This window comes from Diceros bicornis, chromosome 4, assembly GCF_020826845.1.
Source record: "Diceros bicornis minor isolate mBicDic1 chromosome 4, mDicBic1.mat.cur, whole genome shotgun sequence".
Taxonomy (NCBI): domain Eukaryota; kingdom Metazoa; phylum Chordata; class Mammalia; order Perissodactyla; family Rhinocerotidae; genus Diceros; species Diceros bicornis.
Genome location: NC_080743.1, coordinates 73,128,902 through 73,141,661, shown reverse-complemented (window position 1 = coordinate 73,141,661; position 12,760 = coordinate 73,128,902). Strand labels below are relative to the sequence as shown.

The 12,760-nt window shown below is 36.2% G+C and overlaps 1 pseudogene; it reads right to left on the bottom strand.

Annotated features, from left to right (window-relative positions):
- Positions 1-1,004: 1,004 nt before the first annotated feature.
- Positions 1,005-1,468, bottom strand: LOC131404742 (ubiquitin-like; annotated as a pseudogene).
- Between the last annotated feature and the right edge of the window lie 11,292 nt (positions 1,469-12,760).

Sequence of the window (12,760 nt, the reverse complement as noted above, 5' to 3'; positions counted from 1 at the left end):
AGCCTCTACACTAATAAATTCTTTAAAAAGATTAGTCTTAAATCACATAGAAATCAAAATTGCAGTTACAGACCGTTGTCACAGTAATACTAGCTTTCATAATTGCTCATATGTTTACCATTAGTGAGATCTTTATTTATCCAAATGGCTTTGAGTTACTGTCAAGTCCCTTCATTTCACCTTGCAGGACTCCCTTGAGCATTTCTTGCAGGGGAGGTCTAGTGGTCACGAACTCCATCAGCTTTTGTTTATCTGGGAATGCCTGAGTTTCTCCTTCACTTTTGAAGGACAGTTTTGCTGGATAGAGGATTTTTGTGTGACGCTTTCTTTCTTTTAGCACTTTGAGTATATTGGCCAACTGTTGATGTCTTCTGAGTTTCTGATGAGAAGTCTTCTGATAATCTTATTTAAAATCCGTTAGACGTGATGATTCACTTTTCTCTTGCAGCTTTCAATATTTTCTATTTGTCTTTGGCTTCTGCAAATTTGGTTATTATGTGTCTAAATGTGGGTCTCTTTGAGTTCATCTTATTTGGAGTTTGTTGAGCTTTTTGGATATTTATATTCATGTGTGTCATCAAATTTGGGAAGTTTTCACCAATTATTTCCTCAACTATTCTCTCTGCCCCTCTCTTTCTATTTTCTCCTCTTGAGAGTCCCACAGTGTTTATGTTGATCTACTTCTTGGTATCCTGCACAGACCTTAGGTTCTGTTCACTTTTGTTCTACCCTTTCTGTTCCTCAGACTCAATAATTTCTGTTCTCCGATCTTCAAGTTCAGTGATTCTTTCTTCTGCTTGCTCAAATCTGCCCTTAAGTCCTGTAGTGAGTTTGTCATTGCAGTTTTTTACTTTTCAACTCTATAATTTAATTTTGGTTTCTTTTAGGTTTTCCATCTCCTAATTGATATTTCCATTTTGTTGACTCATTGTTTTCCTGACTTTCTACAATTCTTCTGATAGTTCTTTGAGCATCATTAAGACAGTTTTTTCTTTTCTCTTTCAAATTTTATTGAGGCCCCAGGGCCTTGGGACTCGGTCAGGAGGCCACCCTTCAGGCAAAGGAGGAGCCAGTGGAGAGGCGTTATTTGACCTTCTTTTTGGGGTACAGGTTGTTGATGTGGCCACACATGTTACAGTAGTTGATTGCACCGGGGTATAGGCGAGCATAACACTTGCAGATCATCCTGTAGCAGTTGTGTTTCGGGTGAGCTGGCAGAGGAGAGGCTTAATGATGCTGCCCCACAGGTGAAGCACCAAGTATACGGTGGTGTCTTTCTGGATATTGTAGTCTGTGAGACTGTGACTATCCTCCAGGTATTTGCCTCCAAAAATCAGACACTGTTGCTCAGGTAGGATGCCGTTCTTATCTTGATTTTGGTTTTGACATTCTCAATGGTGTCACTGGGCACAACCTCAAGAGAGATGGTCTCGCCCATCAGGATCTTCATAAAGATCTGCATCTCTGCTTCTGCCACTCATCCCCTCAATGAGGAAAAAGAGGGTGACGGTAGTGGAAACCTCCGTTTTGCCACCAAGAGCACCTGTGCAAGACAGTTGTTTTAAAGTCTTTGTTTAGTAAATCTACCATGAGGTCTTTTCAGGGACAATTTCTATTGATTTAATTTTTCTTTGAATGGGGCATGCCTGTTCCTTTGTATACCATGTCATTTTTCGTTGAACTGGACATTTGAATCTAATAATGTGGTAACTCTGTAGAGATTATCCCCTTTTCCTAATGCTTGATGTTTTATTGGTTTTTTTTTGTTTGCTGTTGTAGGGTGCCTCCATGCTGAGGATCAGCCTGACATGAAACTGAAGGACTTCTCAGGTCTTTTCTGAACCTTTTCCTGGGTGTGCATAGTCACTTTCTAATTTTCCCTGCATATGCAGTTGTTTCTTAATGTCCTAGTTTTTAATGTCCGGTCCCTGGAAGGGGAAAAATTGCAAAATGCAGGAGCGGCAAATGGCGCTGAATCTGTAAATCCCTTGAACGTCACTTTAGCTGTTGTGGAAGGGGCTTGCAAGAGTAGGGGTAGTTGTGACAGCAATGGCTGCCCACCACTTTGTCAGCTTCTCTGTGATCAGAAGCAGTAATCGGTGATAAGAGCACAGATCCCCGATAATTTGAGGACAGAGTCCTTTTTGCCCAGCCTGGCTCCTACAGGCTGCTTCTAAGCTGCTCCAGGGACACATGCACAGTTGCCTGTTGGGGGTGGAGTTGGGTAGCTGCCACTGTGCTAGGAGCTGAAATTGACTTAAATTAATGCAGATTACCTAAGTCTTCCCCTGGAAATTGCAAGCTATGAATAGACTCCAATGTTCCAAAATAGTTACATCAGGCAGTGCAATTGTTGTCTAGGTGGGAAACAGATTCCTGGTGCTTTCTACTTTGCCATCATCCCAGAATCCACTCCTAATATATTCTAATGTAGAATCAATGAGTGACACTTAGGGGAAAAGTTGGCTGGAAGTGTGTACAGGAAGTTTCATTTACTGTTATAACTTGATCAAATAAAAATATTGAACTTCCAGTTAATAGTTTTAGAGAGAGAGCCTGCAAGGCACTTTGAAGGATACCAAAAGTAAGACAGAGGCTCTTCTCAAAGAAGTTGTACCCTTCTTGAGAAACACAGTAAATCCAGAGAGCTGTCAAAGCAAAATAGTAACTAAGAAGTACCAAATACATAGAATTATTCATGATCATTACAGTACCAGTCCAGAAGGAGGAGAGAGTACTGTGAATTTAAATCATCAGAGAAGATTTCATCCAATATTATTCTTGAGCTACTCCTAGAAAGATATTCTCATCTAAAGAATATTAATAAGAGCTAAAACTTACCTGGCACTCACTGTGTGCCAGATGCTAACTCATCTAATCCCCAGAACAACCCCCTGAGGTATGTACTATATCCCCTCTTCATAGATGAGGAACCTGAGCAAGAGAAACATTAAGGGACTTGCCCAAGCTCAAATAACAAGTCAGTCATGGAGCTGGGACTTGAATCCAGGCGGGCAGGCTCTAGGGCCTGTTCTCTCTACTCACTCGTTGTCCTTACTGAGCAGATGGCGTGAGCAAGGGCATAGAAATGAATGTGTAATGTGATTACCAGAGATAGGAAAGAGTCCATACCAACAGGTATAACAGATTCATTTAGATCTATTTCCTCTTGGCCAATGTGTGTTCAAATGCAGAAACTCTTTAGTTAAGTTACATATTTTATTAGCAGTTTCATTATTTTAGAAACTTCTCAAACTACTGTCGTGCAGGAAAACAACCATATAAAAATTTTCTTCATTATTATTTGCATCTTTTTAACTCTAAAGAACACAATTTTTCTTTTTTCTTTTAGTTTTAACTTAATTGGACAAAACATTCTATATTGTGAACTTGTTGGAGAAAATGTGGATTGGAGTGACAATCCCCCATTATGTCAAGGTAAGTGTATTCTCTCTTTAGAATTTAGAGCAGCAGTTCTCACACTGTTTGGCCTCAGAACCCCTTTCCCCTATTAAATTGACAAAGACCCCGACGACCTTCCGTTTATGTGGGTTCTATCTTGATATTCGTTATATTGGAATTAAAACTGAGATGTTTTTAAATAATTATTTGTTAATTCATTTTTAAGAATACTTAGCACAATACATGGTAACATATGCTACGTATTTTTGTGAAACATCAGTTTTCCAAAAGCAATCGTGAGAATAGTGGCATTGTTTTACATTATCGCAAATCCCTCAATATCTTTCTTAAAGGATGACATCTGGATTCAGTCTGTTGCATTATCACGTAATTTGTAGCTTCTGGAAAATTTCACAATACACTCGTAAGGATGAAAGTGACAAAAGACAATACTATCTTGGTATTGTGAACTTCCGATATAGCAAATGGATATATTTATAAATTACAAAGCATTTCTCAAGTAGCACTGAGTTTTATTTTTAATCACAAGCGTATTTTGTCCTTAAATTGTCAGCATGTCTTATGATGAGAAGAACACGTAGCATGGCCTTGTAGATAAATGTAGATATTTCATATAGATATTTTATTATACGTATTTAAGAAAATAGGTTTTATTTTGAAAGTTCATTTCATTGTTAATGGTTTAAATTGGGGATAATGCAGTTCCTCATAGAATCCTCCTTCTAATTGGATATTGGATTTACGACCAGATTGTACAAATCATATTTTAATGAATCTATTGACGGAGTTCATAGGACTTTATTAACACTGTCTTAATCTTTTACCTTTCCTTTTGCCTTTCATGTCCTCTTTTTTTCTCTTTTTAAGTGATGTCTTGTAGCCCACCTCCAAAAATACAAAATGGAAAATACACCAGAAGTGACCAGGAGGAATTTACGTACAATGATGTAGTAACTTATAGTTGTGATCCTTCAGATGGACCAGATGAATATTCACTTGTCGGAGAGAGCAGGCTTGTTTGTTCTGGGAATGACAAATGGAGTAGTGACCCTCCGGAGTGTAAAGGTAAAAATATTTCCATTTATTTCCTTTTTCATGTGTAAATACTGTAGAAATACTTTAAAAATAGTTTTACCTACAGCTAAATAAAACAGTCATATGTGCTTCCTCCTCCTGTTAAATTGACTTCTAATTTAATTAAATATAGGTCAAATTGAGTCAAAAACAGTTCTAGTTGCAGAGTTCCCCATCCCTCACCTCGCATGTTCTTGGCATTCCAATTTTACATTGTAAACCACTGTGTATATGCCTGAGTTAGGATTTTTTTGCTAGAAAGCATCAAAAAACACACACTGGCTTAAAAATGAGAACGATTTAGGTCGTATTACAAGATGTCTGAGAGTTGTGGCTATAGGAAATGGTAGAATACATTGTAAAATACTAGCTCTCTCACTGATAAGATTGAAAAATATGTCAGAACATATTTAAAAAGGGATATTTCAGGCGCTTGAGAGTGACCAAAAGGAGGGAGGCCTTGGAGGGGATTTGACTCTTGAAAGAAAGGAACCACTGAATCACAACAATTTACTCTTTGCGAGTTCACTTGGAACATTTTATAATACCATATTCTAGGAAATAAGATAATTTCTTTAACAAATTTCAAAAAGTTGAAGTCATTCACAGTACATTATGTGACCACAATGGCATGAATGTAGAAATCTAATAAAGATACTGTAAATTCCCCAAATATGTGAAAATTATGCAAGACACTACTGCCTAACAATTGAGTCAAACAGGAAGTCAAAAGGGATATTAGAAAGTGATTTGAATTGAATAAAAATGAAAACACAACATATCAAAATTTGTGGGATACAGGAAAAGCATTGCATAGAGGATATTTATATCATGAAATGCTTAGATTGGAAAAAGGGAAAAGTCTGAAAAGATTAAACTTCTACCATAAGAAAATAAAGAGGAGAGCAAATTAAATGCAAAAGAAGGAAACAGAAGGAAATAAGATAGAGAGAAATCAGTGATACTGAAAAGAAAAAAAAATAGAGAATCAATGAAACTAACACCCTTGTCTTGGAGATCAGTAAAATGAATAGACCTGCAGCTAATCTGACAAGAGAAAGAGAAAACATAAATTACCAGTATCAAGAATGAAAAAGAGCATATCACTAAATATCCTGCAGACATTGAAAGAAGGGAATAAAATAAACAATTTTATGCCTATAAATTGGACAAATTAATCCTTCTCACAAAGAGAACTACAGGCCCCATGTGCTCACTGGGCAATTCTACTAAACATTTAAGGGAAAAATAATAGCAGCTCTACAGAAACTCTTCAAGAAAATAGAAGAGGAGGTAATACTTCTTAAATTATATCACGAGAAGGACATTGCCGTAATGCCAAAACCAGACAAAATTATTGCAAGAAAATAACAAACAACATTCATAATGAATATAGAACCAAACTTTCTTAACAATATATTAACAAATAAAATCCTGTCATATATAAAAATAGGAATATATCATAATCAAGTAGGATTTAATCCATGAATGCAAGGTTGATTCAAATTCAGAAATTAATTAGTGTAATTTGCCTTTTCAAGAGACTAAAGAAAAAAAATCACATGATCATCTTAATAGATGCAGAAAAAAAGCGTTTAATAGAATTCATCATCTTTTCATGATAGAACTTCTCAGCAAACTAGGAATAAAAGGGAACTATCTGAACGTGATAGAAGGCACCTGCAAAAATCCCACAGCTAACGTTGTATTTAATGGTAAAAGACTAGTTTAATTTCCTGCTAAGGTAAGAACAAGGGTGTATATTCGCACGTCTCTATTCAGCGTTGTATCAGAGGTCCTAGCCAGTACAATACGGGGAAAGGTAGAAATAGATAAACATTTCAGAAAGGAAGAAATACAATAGACTTTATTCACTTATGACATGATTGTGTAGAAAATTTGAAAGACTAAAGTTTTAGCAAGGTTAGAAGACACAAGGTCAACATACAGAAATCAATTGTATGTCTATACACTGGTAATAAACCATTAGGAATTGAAATGTTTTTAAGTAGTTTTTACAGCAGCTCCAAAATACACAAAATACTTGCATGTGAATCTAACAACACATGTGCAAGATTTGAATGGTAAAAACAGCAAAACACTTATAAAAGAAATTAAAGATGACCTTAATAAATAGAGAGTAATTCATTGGTCATGAATTGGAAGACTTCAGTATAATACATGTGTCAGTTCTCCTTAATTGATCTATAAATTCTGCATAATCCCAATAAAAATTCCAGCAGAACTTTTTGTAGAAATTGACAAACTCATTCTAAAATTTATGTGAAAAACCAGAAGTAGAATAGTCAAAATAATTTTTAAAAAAAATTAGAGGACCCCTTCTACTTAATGTCAAGACTTATTATAAAACATAACTATAAAGCATGTCATCAAGACAGTGTGCTATTGGTGCAAAGATAACCATATAGAGCAATGGAACAGAACAAAGAACCCAGAAATAGACCCTTTCAGAGGTGTTCAGTTGACTTTGTCATAGGTGTACAAACAATTCAGTGGAAAAAGGGTAAAATACAGGCACAATTGGGCATCCATATGCAAAAAAAAAAAAAACAACCCCAACTCGTGTTAGCACCATGTACATTTACTCAAAATGGATCATAGAGTTAAATGTAAAACCTAAAACTATAAGACTTTTAGGAGAAAACATTTGTGACTTAGCAAAAGATTTCTTAAATACAACCCCAAAAGCATGATCCTTTAAAGAAAAAAAAATCAATAAATTAGACTTCTTAAGTACTCAAAACTTCTGCTCTCAAAAGACACTGTTAGAAGAATGAGAAAACAGAGCCATAGAATGGGAGAAAATATTTGCAAAGCACATATCTGATAATGGACTTCTATATACAATATATAAAGAACTCTGAAAACACAATCATAAGAAGATATCACAATTCTTAAAAAATGGACAGAATATTTGAATAGACCTATTTCATCCATGGAGATGTACGGATGGCAAAAGAGTACATGAAAAATTGCTCAATATCGCTAGTGATCGCAGAAGTGTAATTTAAAAGCACAATGAGATACCTCTATGCACCTACTAGAATGACTAAAAGTAAAAACAAATACAAAAAGGTAAAAATACCAAGTATTGGCAAGGTATGGAGCACTTGGAACCTGCATACATTGCTGGTAAGGATGCAAAGTGGCATGAGCATTTTGAAACACAGCTTGGTAATTTCTTATAAAGTTAAACAGACACTTAACACAACTCAGCAATCCAAGTAAAATGAACACATGTTCACAAAGAAACCTGTTTGAGAATATTCATAGCGGCCTTAATCATAATTGCCCCACACTGGAAACAACCCACATGTTTTTCAACTGGTGAATGGATCAACAACCATGATATATCCATACAATGGAATAAGACTCTGCAGTAGAAGAGAATGAGCATCTACTCTATGCAGCAACAGGAATAAATCTCACATGCATTACACTAAGTGAAATAAGTCATACTCAGAGGCTGTGATCCCATTCTGACATTCTGGAAAAGCAACACAATAGAGATAGAAACCAGACCAGTGGTTGGCTCCTTGGGGCAGGCGGTTGGGAGGGTGTGGAGGGTGGATTATAAAGTGGCATGAGGAAATGTTGGGGGCTTATGGAACTTGTCTGTCTTTATTGGGGTGGTAATTACATGATTATTTGCATTTGTGAAAACGCATACAACTGTACACTTAAAAGGGTGAATTTTATTGTATGTAAGTTATATCCATTAAATCTAATTTAAAGAAAATCATTAGTGCAGTTTAGCACAGTAATTTAGCACAACAGAGAAAAGAGTAGTGAACTGGAAGTCAGGACAATAGACATCCAATAGGCTTTGAAAACAAATATTAAAGAAAAGAGGGAGGTCCTTTGAGACCTGTGGGAGAGTAGCAAGCAGTCAAACATACATGTAATTGGAGTTTCAGGAAGAAAGGAGAAGGAACAGTACAGACAATTATTTGAATAAATATGGGCCAAAGATCATATTTGATGAAAAACAACAACCCTACAGGTCCAGAAAATTCAGTGACCCAGCAAGATAAATAAATTTTTTAAATTTACCAAGAAACTCTCATTGAACTAAACGCATCCTGGTAAAACTAGTGAAACAAAAGATAAAAGAAAAAGCAGCCAGCAAGAGGGGAAACAAATCCATTATCTCCTCCCCCCACCCTCACAAGTAAGAATGACAGCCGACTTCCCTTAAGGAACTGTGGAGGAACTGTGGACACCAGAAGACAATAATACCTGTTAATGTGCTGCAAGAGAAAGAAAACACCTAACCCAGAACTCTCTCTCAAGGAGAAGTCTTCAAAACTGAAGGTCACATAAATAAAAACATTTTCAGATAAACAAGAGCTAAGAGGATTTGTCACTAGCCAACCTGCACTACAAGAATTGCTCAAGGAAGTTCTTCAGGCTGAAGGGAAATGACACCTGAGGGAAACTCAGATCCCCGGGAAAGGAGGAAGAGCACTCTTCTGGCTGAAAAGGCTCGACATCACCTGGCCCTGAGCTATTGCTCAGGATTAATCTCAAAAGATGTTGTCTTGTACTCAGTGCCCAGGGCAGATGTTTTTTTTTTTCCCCCCCAAATTCTTCCAAACCCATTAATTGATCTTGAAATCAATCTAGAGGGTCATGACCAGCGTTTACGTCTTCAGAAGTAGAGTGGAATGGGAAGTACCAGAGTGCACTGGTATGGAGGCTAAGTACTCACTTTGTTGCAGGTCTGTGTGCTTGTATACTGGTTTACAACGTAAAATGTGTTTCTTGGTCTCTGGGTTGCAGGCCAAAATGTTCCGAAAACACTTCCCTAACTCCATTGGCCTTTCTATTTCGTGAACATCCCAGTTCGGGTATGTTGTTGCCTCTGAACTTTGTGTTTGCATATCTTTGCATGTCTAGCTTCTTTGCAGCTTTTAAATTTGAGCTCAATATTCCCTTCTCAAAAAGTCTTTCCTAACTTTCTCAAAAAGCAGGGTACTGTAACCAGTGTTTGCATGCTTAAAAAAACCCCTAGAGCTAGAGAGTATTAAAAGTTGCTTTTGGCGGGGGCTGGTGGCGTAGTGGTTAAGTTCACATGCTCCGCTTCGGCAGTCCTGGCTTTGCTTGTTCAGATCCCGAGATTTGATCTCCGCACCACTTATCAAGCCATGCTGTGGCAGGCATCCTATGTATAAAGTAGACGAAGATGGGCATGGGTGTTAGCCCAGGGCCAATATCCTCAGCAAAAAAAGGGTGAGAATTGGCAACAGATGTTAGCTAAGGGGTAATTTTCCTCACCAAAAAAAAAAAGTTGCTTTTGAATTTACCTGGACCTTGTGTATGGTAGTCTGACCTTTCTAAAAACTTGTCAGTAATCGGAAAAAATGTAATAAAGCCAATAAAGTATAATGGCAGTCTATTCTAGCTGGAAAAAAGGTATTAGATTTCTCTAAATCTATTTACCTGGAATTAAAATGCCCACATGATGTTTTGTTCTTTAAAATTAACATCTTGCCTTTCATTCCTTGTCTCTTTGTTCCCACTGGAAATTGCTACTTTGCACTAGTTTTTCTGGTGCTCTGTTAAAGCATCTTTCCATTTATTCTGTAATTTCTCCACTTTTCAGTGGTCAAATGTGAACATCCAGTACTCAAAAATGGAAGACTGGTATCAGGATTTGGAAAGAAATTTTACTACAAAGTGATGGTTGTATTTGAATGCGACCAGGGTTTTTACCTCAGTGGCAGCGACACAGTTGTGTGTGGCGCTAACAGTACTTGGGAGCCTGCAATGCCAACGTGCATTAAAGGTACAAAGTGTCTTCTTCCTTCTTGTTTTGTTTTCTTTCTCAGATTTTATTTCTTTGATGTTAAATGTCAATGGTACAGAATAATTGACAAGAAGTAATTTTAGTATTTTACTCTGTCTTGTATTCATTTCTGTGACACATGTATGATATAAAATCCACAAGGAATTCCTCTATTGTGATTTTGCATGTTTTCATAGGGTCTTAGCACCTTATGTACATCACATAGGTGTATAAATTTCTAGTGTTCTGCTTTTGTATGTGTAAAAATGGATAACAACCATTTTTGAGAAAATTGAAGCATGGGAATTTTTACCTAAATAAGTCAAAAATAAAAAGCATAATTCATATAAATGAAAAGAAAGCACTAATTCCCAAGTGAGTGATCCAGTCTACATTGTTTTGTTTTCCAGTGTTGACTCTTCCCAGTACAAAACCTCCAAAGTGCAGTGTCTCAGGTTGAGTAACTTTCTGCTTATATTTTTCAAAATCCTTTAAGTTTCTGGTGATTTTTTCAAAATTCTTTAAGTGTCTGGGTATTTACACTCATTTATCATTGTAGTATTTCTGCTGTTGGGGACTGTACCACCCCTAGCTCATATTCTTTGTAGTTATCTCTGGTGCTAGCTCTCTTCCTGGAATAGGCCCTCTGTTTAAATTCTAATTCTATATATCATGTTTTATTGAACTATTCTGCTATCAGTGGTCATTTGTATGTGTAGAAGTTTTGCATTAATAGGTAGTTGGATGTATTGATTTTTTCCCTAAAGGCTATGAGTATTATGTCTTTCTTATAAAAGTTTTAGGTCTCTCCCATGCTACATTATGTAAACATTTCAACCATGCATTCTGATTGCATTCTTTGCATTTAAAGCAATGGTACATCTGAAATTCATTATGGTACATGGAATGAGATAGGGTTCCTCTCCACTTCACCCACCCCATCCAATGGCTAATTGCACACTTTTTTGAATAGGTTTTTCTCTCCAACTGTTTTGAAGTGCCAGTTTTTATCGTCCATTAAATTCATAGGTGTTCCAGTCATCCTGCTGTTCCCTTGAACGCTGTCCAATCCTGTGCCAGCACCAAATTGTTTTTTTCACTGTAGTTCTATGATATGTTTTAATATCTGGCAGAACACTTCCTTTTCAAAAATGTTCAGGCTCCTTTATGTTAATTTTTTAAGATCAACTTTTATTTTAACGTTTACCATTTTAACCCTTTAAGTGTACATTTCAGTGGCATTAATTACATTCACATTGTTGTGCAACCATCACTACTTTCTATCTCCAAAACTTTTTCATAATCACAAACTGAATCTTTATACCCAAAAACAAGAACTCCATTCAACCAGGCAGGTAACCACTATTCTACTTTCTATCTCTATGAATTTGACTATCCTAAATTCCTCACAGAAGTAGAATCACTTCTTGCTTACGTCACTTAGCATAATGTTTTTAAATTTCATCCATCTTATAGCATATATGAGAACTTTATTTCTTTTTATAGCTGAATCATATTCCATTGTTTGTATATACCACATTTAGTTTATCCATTCATCTGTTGATAGACACTTGAGTTGTTCCCACCTTTTGGCTATTCTGAGTAATACTTCTCTGAATATTGGCATTCCAGTATCTGAGTCTTTGTTTTCAATTTTGGGGTATATATACGTAGGAGTAGAATTGCTGGGTTATATGATAATTCTGTGTTTACTTTTTTGAGAAACAACCATCCTGTCTTCCACAGTGGCTGCACCAATTTACAGTCCCACCAGTGATGCACAAAGGTTCCAATTTCTCCGCCTCTTTTGCCAACACTTGTTATTTTTCTGTTTTTTGGTAATAGACATAATAATACATGTGAAGTAGTATCTCATTGTGGCTTTTCTTTGCATTCCCTAATGGTTAGTGATTATCTTTTCATATGCTTATTGGTCTTTTCTATATCTTCTTTGAAGAAATGTCTATTCAGTCTTTGGCCTATGTTTGAATTGGGTTTTTTTTTTTTTTTTTTTTAGTTTTAGGAGGTCATTATATATTTTGGACACTAATCACTTATCAGATATATGATTTGCAAATGTTTCCTCCCATTCTGTGGATTGCCTTTTCACTGTTGATAGTGTCCATCGATGCACACATTTTTTAATTTTGAAGAAGTCCAGTTTATCTATTTTTCCTTTGTTGCCTGTGCTTTGGTGTCACATCCAAGACGTCATTGCCAGATCAACATCATGAAGATTGTCCTCCATGTTTTCTTCTAAGAATTTTATAGGTTTAGCTCTTAAATTTAGTTCTTTGACTCATTTTGAATTAATTTTTGTATATTGTGTAAGGTAAAGGTCCAAATTCATTCTTTTGCCTATAGATATCCAGTTTTCCAAGCACTATTTGTTAAAAAGACTGCTGTTTCCTCATTTAATGTTCTTAGCACCCTTGTGGACAATCATTTGACCAT